Genomic DNA, 15,991 nt, shown 5'->3' on the forward strand with positions numbered 1-15,991 from the left:
TAATAATAATAATAATAATAATAATAATAATAATAATAATAATAGGTAATAATAAACTTTTATTTTCGCTGGCAGAGTTAAGGCCATTAGGCCTTCTCTTCCACTCAACCAGCCTTAATCAATACAATACATATTTAAATTACAAATATTTACACTACATTTAAAAATCTTCTCCAGCAATATTCTTCAGTTTTAACTAGTAGTAGACTTATAGTGCTATTGGAAATTGATTTACCGGCGGGGTTGAAGAAAGAAAGTGGTAGTGAGGAAGATCATACAGAAGTGGTTGGTGAGGGTGAATCAAGGTCTATTTCAAGTACTAGCTGCTAACAGGAAAGCCGTTCACTTTACGAAAATGAATGTCAGATGTGGAAATTGTCGACTTAATTTGTGTAAAAAATATTCAGATATTAAAATTGTGTGCAGGAGCATTTTACTAAAAGAAATATGTAGAATCACTGGAATGAAAAACTGATGTGTGTTTTTTTAAGTAATGTAAAACTGTTGACGATGAAACTTTATTGAACGTATTTGAGGAGCTCGGAATCAAAACTCGTTAAGTCCACATTTTATCGAGAATGCGTTTTTTTTTTCGAATTTGCCTTCTTTAAGGGACACTTCATCATGCTACACTTGACATTTGTTTTAATTCACATTTTCAGCCTCTTTAAAGCCAGCCTGAAATCGAAGGTCTGATTCAGAACGTATTCTGTCCATCACCCTGAATGGATCAAACCGAGTTGAGTCCATGAACTTAAGATATCTTCTAACGAAAGCAGTACACCAGAATGAACGTAATTAATTCGACACCTGCCTTTAACAAATGTTAATTATTGACTCTTTTCTAAAGTTTGCTTGTTGCTACCTTTAAGTTCATGCAGTAAGATTTAAAAGGACGGGTTAATTCCTGGAATCTCGATTTAAATCTCCACGCGCAGACAGTGAATTGGTGGTGTGCGGTAAGTGGCATTTAAAGGCAGGTGGAGGTCTTTTGCAATAAACATGGGTCTGTTACTACAAATTGTGATATTATACTCATAATTTGGTAACAGTTTGAACAGTATGTTAAGTTTCGAAGGACTCCAGTACAAAACATTGTTTGCACTCCCACGTTGTTTCGCTTCTTTCTTGTGAGATTTACAAACTTTGCAGGTTCTCGCTGGCTTCTTTTTCTGTGGGTGGTAGGTATATGACGGGAGGGGGGAATAAGCCCAACAGCTTGTTTGTAATATTGTCATCGTAACTCCAGCATCCCCTCCCCTTTCACTGACACTTCAGTTAGACAAGGTTAACCCTCTATAAAATGCCTGCTTCCAGGTCAAGTCGAAGATTTGTATAGATCCTTTCCTTCCTGGGTTTGCTTCCCTTCACGGTCTTATATGCCATTACGTAGACATTGAAAAGCTCAAAAGTACCATAAACATTATATTGAAGAAATATTTCTAGAGTTTTTTTAAGTATTTTCCCATAATGGAGAAGGGATATAAGACTTCATTCTGACGCTGACCTGACAGTCAACCCACAACATAACGTTATTGTACTCTATTACGCCCTTCAGTTTCACAACTGTTTATTCCCCTTCATCGTTACCCTTTTTTCCTTTATGTTGACCATGTGAATGCTGTGCTTTGTAGACAGACTTTTTCTGTCATGTCATTTTACTGCCAATAACTCTTACAAGACCTCGATTCTGATTCCCTTTCTTAAACTTTGTTCATTCCACTTGGAATCCAGGACAGAACTTCAATGCACTTTTATTCAAACAGTTAGAATTCTGGAAAACCTTTCACGTATATTTAGAGGAAAATAACTCCTCTTCTTCACGAAAGATCGTTTTACAACATACAACCCTCTAAATAGACAGCTTGAAAAAACTGCATTTGACATCTTGAATGAAAACTGTCAATAAAAGTCGCAGGGTCACAAAGACGTCATGTCTAGACGGCTATGCTTTTGGAGCGCATCACGTTCCTGACAAGACGTTAGTAGGGAAGGGATTAGTTAATACAGCTTCTTGGTATTCATATCAATTAACCTACCCCACTTCCAAAACCTTACGGAGCTGAGCTGAGCTGAGCTAAGCTAGCAAGCTGCGAGTGAGCCTGCAATGCTTCCCGCGTGACGTCATCACGTGGTAGGAGAACGGGCGAGGCTGCGCACTGCTTCACCATTATATTCCCACCACGGTACGGTATATGAATTTGCGTGGTCCCTGTATGGGTTACAGGCGCGGCGCCAGATGTGCAGGGAAAAGATAGCGGGAAACACCACGTTCATAGTGCTTTAAATCCCTCTTTTGTTTTTGATAGTAAGGTGGGAAGTCAGTAGACGTATAGGGTAATAAATTTCATAAAATGTCAGTACTGGGAGAAAAGGTGAAAGGTAATTGCCATGTGGAATTTTAAAACTCAGAGATTTTCGGCTATTGAGTGATACGCAATTCATTTAAATTTTATTTTCTCTTCTGCCTTTTTTGAAGGACCACAAGGGCAGACCTCCAGGACCACAGGTAGTCCGCGGACCATAGTTTGAGAAACGCTGGCCTATAGTACTTATTCGGTTAACATGTCCAGATACGTATGACTTATCATAGTGTGCTTTTGGAAGAAAAATAGCGCAATCACGTGATTCTTCATTAAGCCACACCAAACGTTGAATTTTTCTGGTTCCCTTTGGTGTTCACCGATTTACTGAGGCGGTTGGTTTCCCCAGATTCTACTGTTGTATCTGTTCTCAGTACTGTTCAGATGAAATGTTGACTTTCCGGTAGAGCATATAGAGTTGAGGAAATTTCCGTCATCATTTTCAGTAACATTTGTCACAAAACCGTGTTCTAAGCACACTATATTTTGGTTTAATGTTGTGTAACTATTGGAATTTATATGCACGCATACTTAAGCGTTTGTGAAGCACATTATGAACAGTGGTACTAGGAAGCTGCAGTTATGTAGATGTTTTTGGAATTAATTTCCCTGGGCTTCGTTGGAGTGATTGTCTAATGTGCTCAACATTTTGGTCAGATATTTTTGTTCTTCATGGTGAGTTTTACTACTTAAGACACTCTCAGTTTATTTTGTACGTCTATCCCAATTTTTAATTGACTTAAAACTATACCCAAAGCAAATGAATAATTTATTTCAGAAGCCTCCTATCGAACAAAATAGGCAAAATGGAGTTAGGTTTAGATTCACACTTTTATAGATATACGTATCGTTTAGTGCAAAAATCTATTAGGTGATCGTTGAGTACACTCCCTTTTTATTGCTGTGAAAATCGATTTCGATGCAGAAACTCCTCAAATTCCTAAACATACAGTGTTTCTGCTCTAAAATACGTATAAATTGGCAGTTAGCCACTACTTCCCAGTGCGTGGACATTCGCTTCTTCTTTGTGACCGCGATTCGGGTTCATTCACAAGACTTTTGAGGAAAGCTGACCGAATATATACTCCTGAAAAATATACAAAATCATGGCGAAGGGAAGTAGAATCAGTCGCTTCTCCTTTCATCAGGTGTCGACTGATGAAATTCTATCTTTCACAGATTGGTGGCCACGTTCGTACAGGAAAATGACAAACTCTGATGAAACTTTTGGAAGACCAGAGAACTCCATTCAAGATATCATCGTTCAAACAGAGTTTACAGTGGTCAAGTTGTCGCAAAGTCGTTCATTGTGGCTTGTCTGATAGGAATACTAATGTCCCTGCGCTACTGTCGCAGAGGGCTTATCCTAGTAGATTGGTCCCAATAAATAAGAAAAATCTGGAGGACTTGCAGAAATGTTTGTAATATACCCGACGATATGAACATTTCTATGATGGCATAGGCAACTGAAGTGGTCGACTACAAAAGCTCATTGTTATAACGTAGACTTAGAATTAGAATGTGATTAGGGATTCTGCCTGAAATAGTTCTCAGTGTTAAATTTGTAAGAACAGAATGTTACTTTTTTATTTTACTTATTTTAATAATCTTTTTTGTTTTAAATTGAAACTTGTGTGGGGTATATATACGCAGAAAGCAATTTCCCTTTGTTCTCATTAAAATGGGATGTATTAATTCCTTGTTGATAAATATTAATTGGAAAAGCACTTCATTGCAAAATCCCCATACGTGCAGGTTAAAAAAAAACAATTGTTAGAGGCCAAGAAAGCATAATAATTTTGACATCATACCAGTGTTTGAAAAGTAATTCTTTTAAATTACCGGTAATTCATTTTTATCACCTAAAAAAATCGTGGCGAAGAAGTTTAGATTTTATTGATTTTCTCGAAACATGGTCAACTGGAGTTAGGGGGATTTCTAAAATAAACGGATCAAATATATGGTGAGGTACCTAGGGTAACTAGATTCACATCGATAAAAAGGAGGACACAAAGCTTAAAAAACGAGGACATTGTTCGGAAAAAGAGGACAGAAAATATCTACTTAGATTTAGGCTTAGGCCTATATTATATTTAAATTACGTCAATATCTATTTTATTACAAAATATTTACAGTACGGATTTAGATTTATATCATACTTAAAAGTATGTTAATATCCATTTTATTACAAAATAATTATGAAAAAATTTAATTATAATTTAATGATTTTACACTTACCTACATATGAACGTCAAGGGAACTATAATACAATTATTAAAAATAACAGAAAATGCCTATTTACATTTACATTCCCACCTCGATTTACTAGCAGCCTCTGAGCAACGCCGATAACGAGGAGCAAAAGGTATGAACGTTGGCAGAGAGTATATTCCGTCGATGCTGCTGCCACCTACAGGCAAATTACTTGAAAAAGCGTCAAATCAGATAATTGCGAAATATTAGGAATACATGTTACGAAAAGGAGGACATTTCTTGATTTTTTAAAAATCCGCCCGGACCCCGGACAGAGGCCTAAAAAGGAGGACATGTCCGAACAAAAGAGGACGTCTAGTCACCCTATGAGGTACCATGAACCTAAAGCACTAATTTCACAAAGTTGTAAAAAAGTTTTGTTATATGATGAAAACAGTAAATTCACAATAACAGATACAATATGACTATCGTGATATCCGTAACATACGTGTATTCGAGGAAGTGTTGTAGTAGTGAAATGAACCTAACAGGTACAAAATCACTAAATTTACACATGTGATCAAGTAATGGGAAAGAATGTTGAAGTTGCAACGTAGGACCTCACGTTACATCGGTGCAGAACCACTTTGCACTAGTCTGAACTTGCGTTGGATGCATGTAACCGTGGTGGGAACATAATGGTGAAGCAGTGCGGAGCCTCGCCCGTTCTCCTACTACGTGATGACGTCACGCGGGAAGCATTGCAGACTCTCTCGCAGCTTGCTAGCTTAGCTCAGCTCAGCTCAGCTCCGTAAGGTTTTGGAAGTGGGGTAGGTTAATTGATATGAATACCAAGAAGCTGTATTAACTAATCCCTTCCCTACTAACGTCTTGTCAGGAACGTGATGCGCTCCCAAAGCATAGCCGTCTAGACATGACGTCTTTGTGACCCTGCGACTTTTATTGACAGTTTTTATTCAAGCTGTCAAATGCAGTTTTTTCAAGCTGTCTATTTAGAGGGTTGTATGTTATAAAACGATCTTTCGTGAAGAAGAGGAGTTATTTTCCTCTAAATATACGCGAAAGTTTTTCCAGAATTCTAACTGTTTGAATAAAAGTGCATTGAAGTTCTGTCCTGGATTCCAAGTGGAATGAACAAAGTTTAAGAAAGGGAATCAGAATCGAGGTCTTGTAAGAGTTATTGGCAGTAAAGTGACATGACAGAAAAAGTCTGTCTACAAAGCACAGCATTCACATGGTCAACATAAAGGAAAAAGGGGTAACGATGAAGGGGAATAAACAGTTGTGAAACTGAAGGGCGTAATAGAGTACAATAACGTTATGTTGTGGGTTGACTGTCAGGTCAGCGTCAGAATGAAGTCTTATATCCCTTCTCCATTATGGGAAAATACTTAAAAAAACTCTAGAAATATTTCTTCAATATAATGTTTATGGTACTTTTGAGCTTTTCAATGTCTACGTAATGGCATATAAGACCGTGAAGGGAAGCAAACCCAGGAAGGAAAGGATCTATACAAATCTTCGACTTGACCTGGAAGCAGGCATTTTATAGAGTGTTAACCTTGTCTAACTGAAGTGGTAGTGAAAGGGGAGGGGATGCTGGAGTTACGATGACAATATCACAAACAAGCTGTTGGGCTTATTCCCCCCCTCCCGTCATATACCTACCACCCACAGAAAAAGAAGCCAGCGAGAACCTGCAAAGTTTGTAAATCTCACAAGAAAGAAGCGAAACAACGTGGGAGTGCAAACAATGTTTTGTACTGGAGACTTTCGAAACTTAATATACTGTTCAAACTGTTACCAAATTATGAGTATAATACCACAATTTGGAGCAAAAGACCCATGTTTATTGCAAACGACCTCCACCTGCCTTTAAATGCCACTTACCGCACACCACCAAATCACTGTCTGCGCGTGGAGATTTAAATACAGATTCCAAGAATTAACCCGTCCTTTTAAATCTTACTGCATGAACTTAAAGGTAGCAACAAGCAAACTTTAGAAAAGAGTCAATAATTAACATTTGTTAAAGGCAGGTGTCGAATTAATTACGTTCATTCTGGTGTACTGCTTTCGTTAGAAGATATCTTAAGTTCATGGACTCAACTCGGTTTGATCCATTCAGGGTGATGGACAGAATACGTTCTGAATCAGACCTTCGATTTCAGGCTGGATTTAAAGAGGCTGAAAATGTGAATTAAAACAAATGTCAAGTGTAGCATGATGAAGTGTCCCTAAAAGAAGGCAAATTCCAAAAAAAAAAAAAAAAAACGCATTCTCGATAAAATGTGGACTTAACGAGTTTTGATTCCGAGCTCCTCAAATACGTTCAATAAAGTTTCATCGTCAACATTTTTACATTACTTAAGAAAACACACATCAGTTTTTCATTCCAGTAAAATGCTCCTGCACACAATTTTAATATCTGAATATTTTTTACACAAATTAAGTCTACAATTTCCACATCTGACATTAATTTTCGTAATGTGAACGGCTTTCTTGTTAGCAGCTAGTACTTGAAATAGACCTTGATTCACCCTCACCAACCACTTCTGTTTTATCTTCCTCACTACCACTTTCTTTCTTCTACTCCGCCGGTAAATCAATTTCCAATAGCACTATAATATCACTTTCACACAAAACATTAAGGCTGCTATTATCCACAAAACAACTCATATCTATGTTCTGTGTCCCTGAATACAACTAGATTTGAATAAACTCCAATAAAGAAAGAACCCATTTACCAACTCAAGTTTCTACAGTGCAAGTAAATGGTAAAGTGGAGAATTGAAACAGTAAACGACTTTAACGGCATTACAAACAGTTACAACAATGGACAAAAATCACAGAATTCGAAGTGGAAAATGTTTAAAAGTGTAGGTCATATGAAATGCCAAGGTTGGGTAAAATCTGTCCACTAACAAATACTTCAAATTATTAGTCTGCTATATTTGAAATCTAAACAGTACACATGTGTGCATACTTTATCATGTTAAAGACAAATAGAGTAAAGGTGAAAGCTGTCAGATTTCATTAATTCAAAGAAATTAAAAAATAAAAAGGGTGGGCAATTTTTTCCCAACCGTGATAATGCTAGGGTTAAGCGAGAAAATAATTATTTTATGCCCATTGATTGACGCCTTTTTTGCTCCTCTTTTGACATTCGAGACAATTGAATCCTTCCATTTAATGAAGCCTTTTCTGTCTGGAAGGTGTTAAAAGATACCACAGCTTTAACATTTTATGAGACATGTAATTGAGTCCTTTTAGCTTAGAAAGTTTTGAAGAACTATGAGAAAATTATTCCCTTCTGCGGGGCGACTCATATGGGAAAAATGTTAACAATAGGATACACAGGAACATACCAGTTAACAGTTACTATAATGCTGTAATTACTCACGTTTCGTTATTTAGGTCTAATGCACTATTCTCTGATACATGTTCGTCTGAATTGGTTTTGGAAGTGGCCTGAAGAGTACATGAACTATTGGCAATGATGTCATGAATTTCATTTCTCCTTCTCCGTTTTTCACATTTGTTCAATCTTAGATTATCTGTTAATTTTCGTTTCAAGCTAGACTGCGCCAGACCTTTTGTGGGTACAGCGTCAACTTTCAGGTTACGACTGCTTTTTGGTTCATAATTTAGGAATTTCTGCTTTAAAGGTACTTCGTAACTTGACTCCTCAAAATGAAGTGAACATGTTCGAGCTGAAACCACATTAAGTCTTAAGATTTTTACCCCCTTTCTTTTCCCTCAAAGCAATCTATGGAATAAGTCAAACAATAAGTTTAACATGAAAATATATTTTGCAAATGAGTTGCGAAACAAATAAAATTTAGTAACATGCGAGAAAACTCATCGTGCTGTAAATTGACTTCATCCTCCCTTCTACAAGCATGCAACCATTGTCTTGCCAAGTCTTCATTCTTCGGAAACCTATAATATTTTACGTCAGTTCCTTTTGTTTTTCGATTGTAACTCAAACAACCAGATACTGCACATCCAGGCATACTAATAGCATGTGTCACATTAATGGCATTACTGATACAAGAATAACATGCAATATAATATATATATATATATATATATATATATATATATATATATATATATATATATATATATATATATATAAACTAAGAATTAACACCGTGCACGTACACACAAGAGCTGTTTGTTTTGTTCCTCGAGCACTGCGGTTCGAATTAGCGCGCCGCTGCTGCTTCCCAAGTGACGACATGCGCAGTAGAAAACGAGTTTGAGTCAACCGTCTGCTACACCATTATATTCCCACCACGCATATAACTGATTTTAATTCTGTAAAACTCAATCACTTTTTGTTCAGTGGTTGCCATTATTCTCAGTCTTTTTTAACAACTGAATGTACAACAATGGTACCCTTGTGATAGAAACTTAACGCTTTGTTTTACTTAACTAAGACTTCAATTTCTCGTTACAACAAATATTTCACTTGATATACATTTGTCTTTTATTGGATACCATTCTCAAGCATCTCTAATATTATTCAGTCAATCCGGGAATGATGCACATTAAATAAAATATTAATTGGTCTTCTTTGCAACGAAGACGATATAATAGTGATGTTTCGCAATTCGCAGTATAAACTGACAAATGAGATTTTGCTGTTAATATGATTTCCTAAGAAAATTTAATTAACGTATATGTGGAATTAATTCTATTTTCGTTATGATTTTAATCTCAATTTTTACCTCACCCCCTCCAGGTCATGTGACTTCACAGGTAAAAAGGCACTTTAAGGGATTAACCCATCTAATCATTCTTGAGTGAGTGTTCGAACAAGTAGTTAAGTGTTACTAAAGGGTTGTCTGACAGTTTAACTCACATAATCTGCTCGTTCTATAGACCATGTAATTCTAAAATAAGTCAAACATAAAAGTTTTAGGATTATGAAAAAATGGCCTTTTTCTGCAGTTCAGGAAAGGAAGTCCATCTTGTTACGTGAATGCATAATAAACGATTTACTATAAGTACAGCTTTAAAAAAAAAAAGTGGCCGCACTCGTGAACAGTGAATATTTTCAAAGTCCATTCGGGTCGCGGCGATGTTACACGATGCATGTGCTTGTACAAGCAGTTCCGGAACTATGAAAGTGTTCCATATCTGCGCCTCGTAGACCAGCGGTAGAGTGCTTGTTTAATGATTGAAAGGTCGTGGGTTCGGGCCTTCTTCAAGTTTTCATTTTATTTTTAATAGTTCTTTAGCGATGTAAATGATATTCAAATTATCATTTATATCCAGTTATCGTTCTTTATGGATATCACGTTATTTATATTTTGTTATCGTTCTTTAGAGATATGAATAAAATTCAGGTCATCATTTGTATTCTGTTGTCGTATTATAACGATATGAATAATAATTATTATTGTATCTCCAATGGGGGTTAGCCCTATTTTACATATGTATGTTAGGGCTATAGTTTTATATACAAAAAAAAAGCATAAAGAGAAATGGAAAAGAAAATTAAATTAGCTTACGCGATGTAAACAAAACAAACAATCCGTAAATTAGGCATTGCGATTGCAAAACAAATATCAGGTATCAATTTGAAACATACAAAAACATTAACAACACACATACGTAACACTTCCATAACACAAATATGCAGCTCTTCGTACCATACATCATAAATTAATACACAATAGTCACACAAATACAGTCAAACCATAATTACGACATTGCGACGACATCAAGCATGACATAATTGACTCACATACATAACAAATCAAGCATCCGTTACAACACATACACTTCAACATAGTAACCACACTTTTAAAAGTTACAAATTTGGCTCCAAGAAGAATAAATAGGACACTGTTACTAATTACTATTCTTCTACAATTTCTTAAATACATCTGTAATAAATCTGTGAAATTCCGATATGAATAATATTCACGTTCTTGATATTGTTATCGTTCTTTAGCGATTTAAATAATATTCAAGTTATCAATTATATTCTGTTTTCCTTCATTAGCATTGTAAAACAATATTCAAGTTATTTATATTGTTATTGTTCTTTCGCAATATATTAATTAAACAAATCGATATTTATCATTTATATTCTGTTATCGTTCTTTGGTGATACTGTATAAATAATATTCATGTTATTTATATTGTAATCGTTCTTTAGCGATTAAATAACATAAATTTAATATTAGGTTTGGAAAAATCCAATTGCATAATACTGGTATTAGTTTTTCTTTTTGTATTATTACATTATACTATCTTGAACCACAATAAAATGAAAAGGAATAACGAGGAATTGAACCTGAGACGTTGACATCTAAATTCCGACGTTCGTCCGCTGAGCTACGAGAGCAGAAGTGTGGAAACATTTTTGGAAAAATTGGCCCAATCACACTCTAAGATCTTCTGATGATTCGTAGAAGCTAGTCCAGGATGCGGGGGGCAAAGGCTAATTGAGATTTCCCGGTCTCTGACCGGGTCAAACATCCTGATAGAATTAATATTTAACTCTTGCCGTGACTTTCGGTGAAGTCCGGAGGCCCCAATTAGCCAAATCCACTCACCTCATCTCCACGCTTGGGCCCCCTGGAATTTAATAAGATGCGAAAGAGATAGTGGTGTGCGGAAAGCAACGGGATGTTACCGCATTTAGGCCTATCCTTCCCAAGAAAACTTTAAACGTGAACAAAGGAAGCTTTTAATAGAAGAAGAAGGATCTTCTGCGGACCTCTGGAAAAGAACTAAGGAAGAGATAGTGAAGTGCTTTGTGTGGAGTGTGGCATTGTATGGGGAAAGAACATGGACATTACGACGAAATGAAGAGAAACGAATTGAAGCATTTGAAATGTGGATGTGGAGAAGAACGGCGCGTGTAAAGTGGACAGACAGAATAAGAAATAAAATTGTGTTTGAAAAGGTGAGTGAAGAAAGAATGATGCTGAAACTGATTAGAAAGAGAAAAGGGAATTGGTTAGGTCTCTTGTTGAAAAGAATAATAGACGACATTAGGATATGTGGATCATATGCGGAGACTAAGAGGAAGGCAGAAAATAGGAAAGATTGGAGATTGCTGGGTTTGCAATGAAAGACCTGCCCATGTACAGAACATTTATGTGTGTATGTTCAGAATGCCTGGAATATCGTGTCTAAGAACAGTCGCTATTTGCAAAGACTAGTCAATTCCATGCCCACTCGAGTGCAAGATGATCGAGATAAGAGGAAGATAGACTAAATATTGAATTGTGGCTTTTTGTTTTGTTTTTTTAACGCTTAATTGTTTGAATGTTTTTATGCCGACGCCAGTAAATTTGTTTTGTTTATGCCACGAAAGATATTTTATTGAGAATAAAATCTTTTTTCTTTCCATTTGCAGCCACAATATCATAATAATAATGATAAAGTCATGGCATAATATATTAATGAACCTGATGTTAATTACTAAAATAATCATAAAAGAGAAAGGAGCCATTATGTCTAGTTTGTCTCTCTCAAAAACAGAACAAAAAAGGACATAAAAAGCACGAGGTTGTAGTCGAACGCAGGACCTCATGAACAAGAGGCCTGAACGCTACCATTATGCTATCGAATAACACACAGTATACTTCAATTATAACTGTAGATATCAGGCAACGTGGTCCAACAACATGTAACATCGTCTGTCTCCGAATTGTAGCTCAGATACCCGAAGGGAACTTTGTTTCAGGAGAGCGGCCACTTTTTCTTTTGACAGCTGTACATCTTTTATAGTGCAAGAAAATATGTTAAAAATTGTCATTCTCAACATAATAAAGTAACTTAATAATGTACTGCGATACGCGTAAAATTTGCAGTGCCAACGTGTCATCATAACACAAATTGTTTAATATTTCAGGGACTTCGACAAGGAACAGGAATCGAAAGGAGGCTGCCACGGAGTCTGGTCGCCAAGCAGTCAACACCTACTGTGATAAGGTAGAGTTATTTCTTGATATTTTTTACCCTGTCTACTTAATTGATTTGTTAAACTGGTGCCACAAATAAAACATAAAATTCTACGTGTCGTACTACTTTGCCTGTTTCGCATCATCTAATAATACGATTCTTTGTTAGAGAAAATATCTCAACAGTTTTGAATTATAACAGTGTATTTTATTTGGATTAAAAAAAGAGAAGCTTTATGTTCTTTATTAGATTGCATAGTCAACGTTTTAACTTTTCGGTATATTTTGAATGTAAACACGTAGAACTTGTAGTAAGGAAGTCTTCATGACACCATGTCCGTGTTCGTTTGTTGTATCTAAAGTGATGCAACGAATGTCTCATAAATTATGTGTAAAGTGAAATCCCGTTACGATAGCATACCCTATTTTTTAAGTGTTAGCATGTGATTCAGGTCAAGAATTTTTCAATTTATTATGTGTTGTGTTTTCATTAAGGTGATTTCCTTTCGCTTACTTTGTTTGTTTTACTGGCTCACTTTTATTCGTATGACATTCCCCGGTCGCGAATGCACTAAAGTAATTTTTGTTGCAAAGACGTATTGGAATAGATTTTGTTGCCATACTTTCATTTCTTCAACTATTATTATACAGGGTGTAAACGATGTAAACTGCCAAAATTATATAGACTGTACATTTCGGTCTACTAAACATGTTTTCTTTATTTGAATCCCTAAAAAACATATTTTTAGGATTGATAGTATAGACCGTTCGTTACTTCATGAAACCTATCTTCGCGTGAGGGGAAGGAAAAAAAAAAGCAGACGAAGAAGCTTCACTCCCTCGACTTGCAGCTGGGTAGCTCACTTACCCCCACCATAAAATTCTTACTATAAACTACGACGCACACATGCATTTGGTTTCACGAGATAAAGAATGACCTATAGTCTAATATTACTTGTTCGAGTAAATGTGAACGTCATCGCCACTGACATTTCGTCCAACACGTGCTAACGCCACCATAACCGAGTACCCCGATCTGTAAAACAAGGATATCACTACAGTTCGCTAGAGTAATGAACTTCAAATACATAACATTTATGCTAGAATTAACGAATGTTTGTACTTCTGACAGTTAACATGAGTGAGGTGGGAGCACGTTGCCATAGCAATGAGTGTTGCCATAGCAACACCCAATCACAGTCCGTTCCCCTCTCACCCTGCTGCCGCCAACCTTCAACAAGTATGCGAAGCGTTGCCAGTTCAACAAAATATACGCACGTGGTTTATGATCGGTTTGTTTTTCTGCGACGGCATTTCACTGTTCTTTGTTCTTAGTTTTATCGTTTAATATTCTGCCTTTTAACTCAGTACTTCATTGCAATTGTTGTAGGGAGTTAGTATAAGTATGTGTGTTTTTTTAGGCCTATTAGTGTTTATTTATTTTTTACGGTATATTTTTAAGTTTAAATTTAAAATGGCACAATCAACCCTTAAAGGTAAAAGAGAGCGGCCACGAATTTATTCTCCGGAAAGAAACACCGATTCGTGGCCAAGCCCGTGAAATGGTATGCTCTCTTAGGGCTTGTTTTCAATTAATAGGACAGAACGAGGGTCCGCTAATTGATGTTAATAAAGTGTTGGCGAGAACTGTTGCTGCTCTAAACATTTCCAGAAATACTGTCATCAATATTGGTAAGGAAAAGTGAGAAAAAGGAAAGGAAATTTAAGGAAAAGAAAAGGAAGATAGTACACCAGCTGGGCCTTCAGATGCGCTGCTGGAAACTCCCGGAAAAGTCAAACCCAGGTCAAAGCCAGTCATCGACTTTGATTCATTTAAAAAGGATGCCGTTCGCCGCCATGTATATTCATATTTCCTTAGAAAATTCATAATTAATATTAGTACATGAGGTCTTCCGCATCACTTTTCAATTTTTATATTTTTGGTATTGAAATGTATTGTAGATTATCAATGTTCGTGTACCGGTTTTACAACAATGTTATTGAAATATTAAATATGTCGCACATTTTAACTTTATTCGTTCATTGTTGAGGCTCTCTGTCCTGCTCGCAAACAATCATAATTTGAAGTATGGGTTCGTTCCTGCAAATACAAATTTAAATCCATATTACTTTTTTACGAATTCATTTATTTCGGTATATAATTATTTAGTCCTTTGTGAATAAATGTACTTTAAAAGGGAACGAAAATACTTATTTCAAATAATAACAGCACATAATTCGTTTATGTAACAAAATTTACCCAGTCATCGAAAGGTTAATATTACAATTATTATTATTATTATTATTATTATTATTATTATTATTACTGTTAAAAGTGGTGGTATGGTAGTGGCAGTAGTGATATTAGTAGTGTGATAGTTTCGATCGATCAAAATTTGTCACGTATAGTTTCGTGAACTTTTACCATTTTTAATTTTCCGACGATGTCTTTTAGTCAGGCAGCTCTAATAATAATCTTGGATTCAAGAGACTGCATTAGAAATTAGAATTCGAGCCTAATTCAATGCAAAGTGAGATAAGATGTAGTTTTGAATTTGAAATCCGCTGTCCTGTCCGTGTCTCACTGCAATGCGGCAACATCGCACTCCCTCCTGCTACTCCACATACAACTGTCAGAAGTACAAACATTCGTTAGTTGTAGTATAACTATGGGTCATATTACGGGATAATGCAGATAGTAAAATGGATAATATAATACATCTTTCTTTTCTACATTTTCCTGCGCAATAATTTTTTGCTTAAATTAACTAGTTAAGTACGTAAGTAGATTCTCAATCGAAACCAAAAGAAACAAACTTAACATGAAAACCTCTCATAAAAAATTACTCATACCACAAAATTGATTATAAAGTTAAATTACTTCTCATTTGAGGCAAAAATAAACGAACTTAAAATAAACATCTTTCATAAAAACTGTAAAATAAAAGTTACTCATCATGTGACAAAATTATGAACATATGACAAGGAATGGTGGTGTCATTTATCATAAAAGTACTAAAGTACAGCTCGATTCAGCGTTAATGAACCCTGTCCTTGGTTGTTTGGCTATTGAGCGAGCTGTGTGTTGCGTCATAAGCAGGCTTCGAGACTTCGGACCCAATAGAGCAGTTCAGTGGGAAATCAACATAACGGCGTACTGAGTAGAGTGGTAAAGCGTACAGTGGGTGGGGGTACTGTAGAATGAATGCCAACAAATACGCAAAGGAAAACTATCTGGATTTGAAGGTTCTGACGAATAATTTGGTTTTCACACAAACTGTGTTTGAAACTATTACACGGTTAGAAAAGTCAGATCAAGAGATGCCGGAAGCCCTCAAATTAATTTAGAAAATTATGCAGAGAATTAATGAGACATCAAGTACATCGGTTACTGAACGTGTAAAACAGAAGTGGAAGTTAATTTTAAGTAAAAATTACGGATATGGAACATTGTGTAACAGAAACAGCAAATTAATGGACATA

The 15,991-nt window shown here is 35.9% G+C and overlaps 1 protein-coding gene across 12 annotated transcripts in view; it reads left to right on the forward strand.

Moving 5' to 3' along the window:
* Ipk1 (Inositol phosphate kinase 1) overlaps positions 1-15,991 on the forward strand; it is a 1,778,442-nt gene that overhangs the window by 76,013 nt on the left and 1,686,438 nt on the right. For all 12 annotated transcript variants that reach the window (XR_011334445.1, XM_069837977.1, XM_069837964.1 and 9 more), the window contains exon 2: positions 12,460-12,539. The gene's annotated coding sequence lies outside the window, so the exon portion shown is untranslated. The remainder of the gene's footprint in view (positions 1-12,459; positions 12,540-15,991) is intronic.

This window comes from Periplaneta americana, chromosome 10 (genome assembly GCF_040183065.1).
Source record: "Periplaneta americana isolate PAMFEO1 chromosome 10, P.americana_PAMFEO1_priV1, whole genome shotgun sequence".
NCBI classification, from domain to species: Eukaryota; Metazoa; Arthropoda; class Insecta; order Blattodea; family Blattidae; genus Periplaneta; species Periplaneta americana.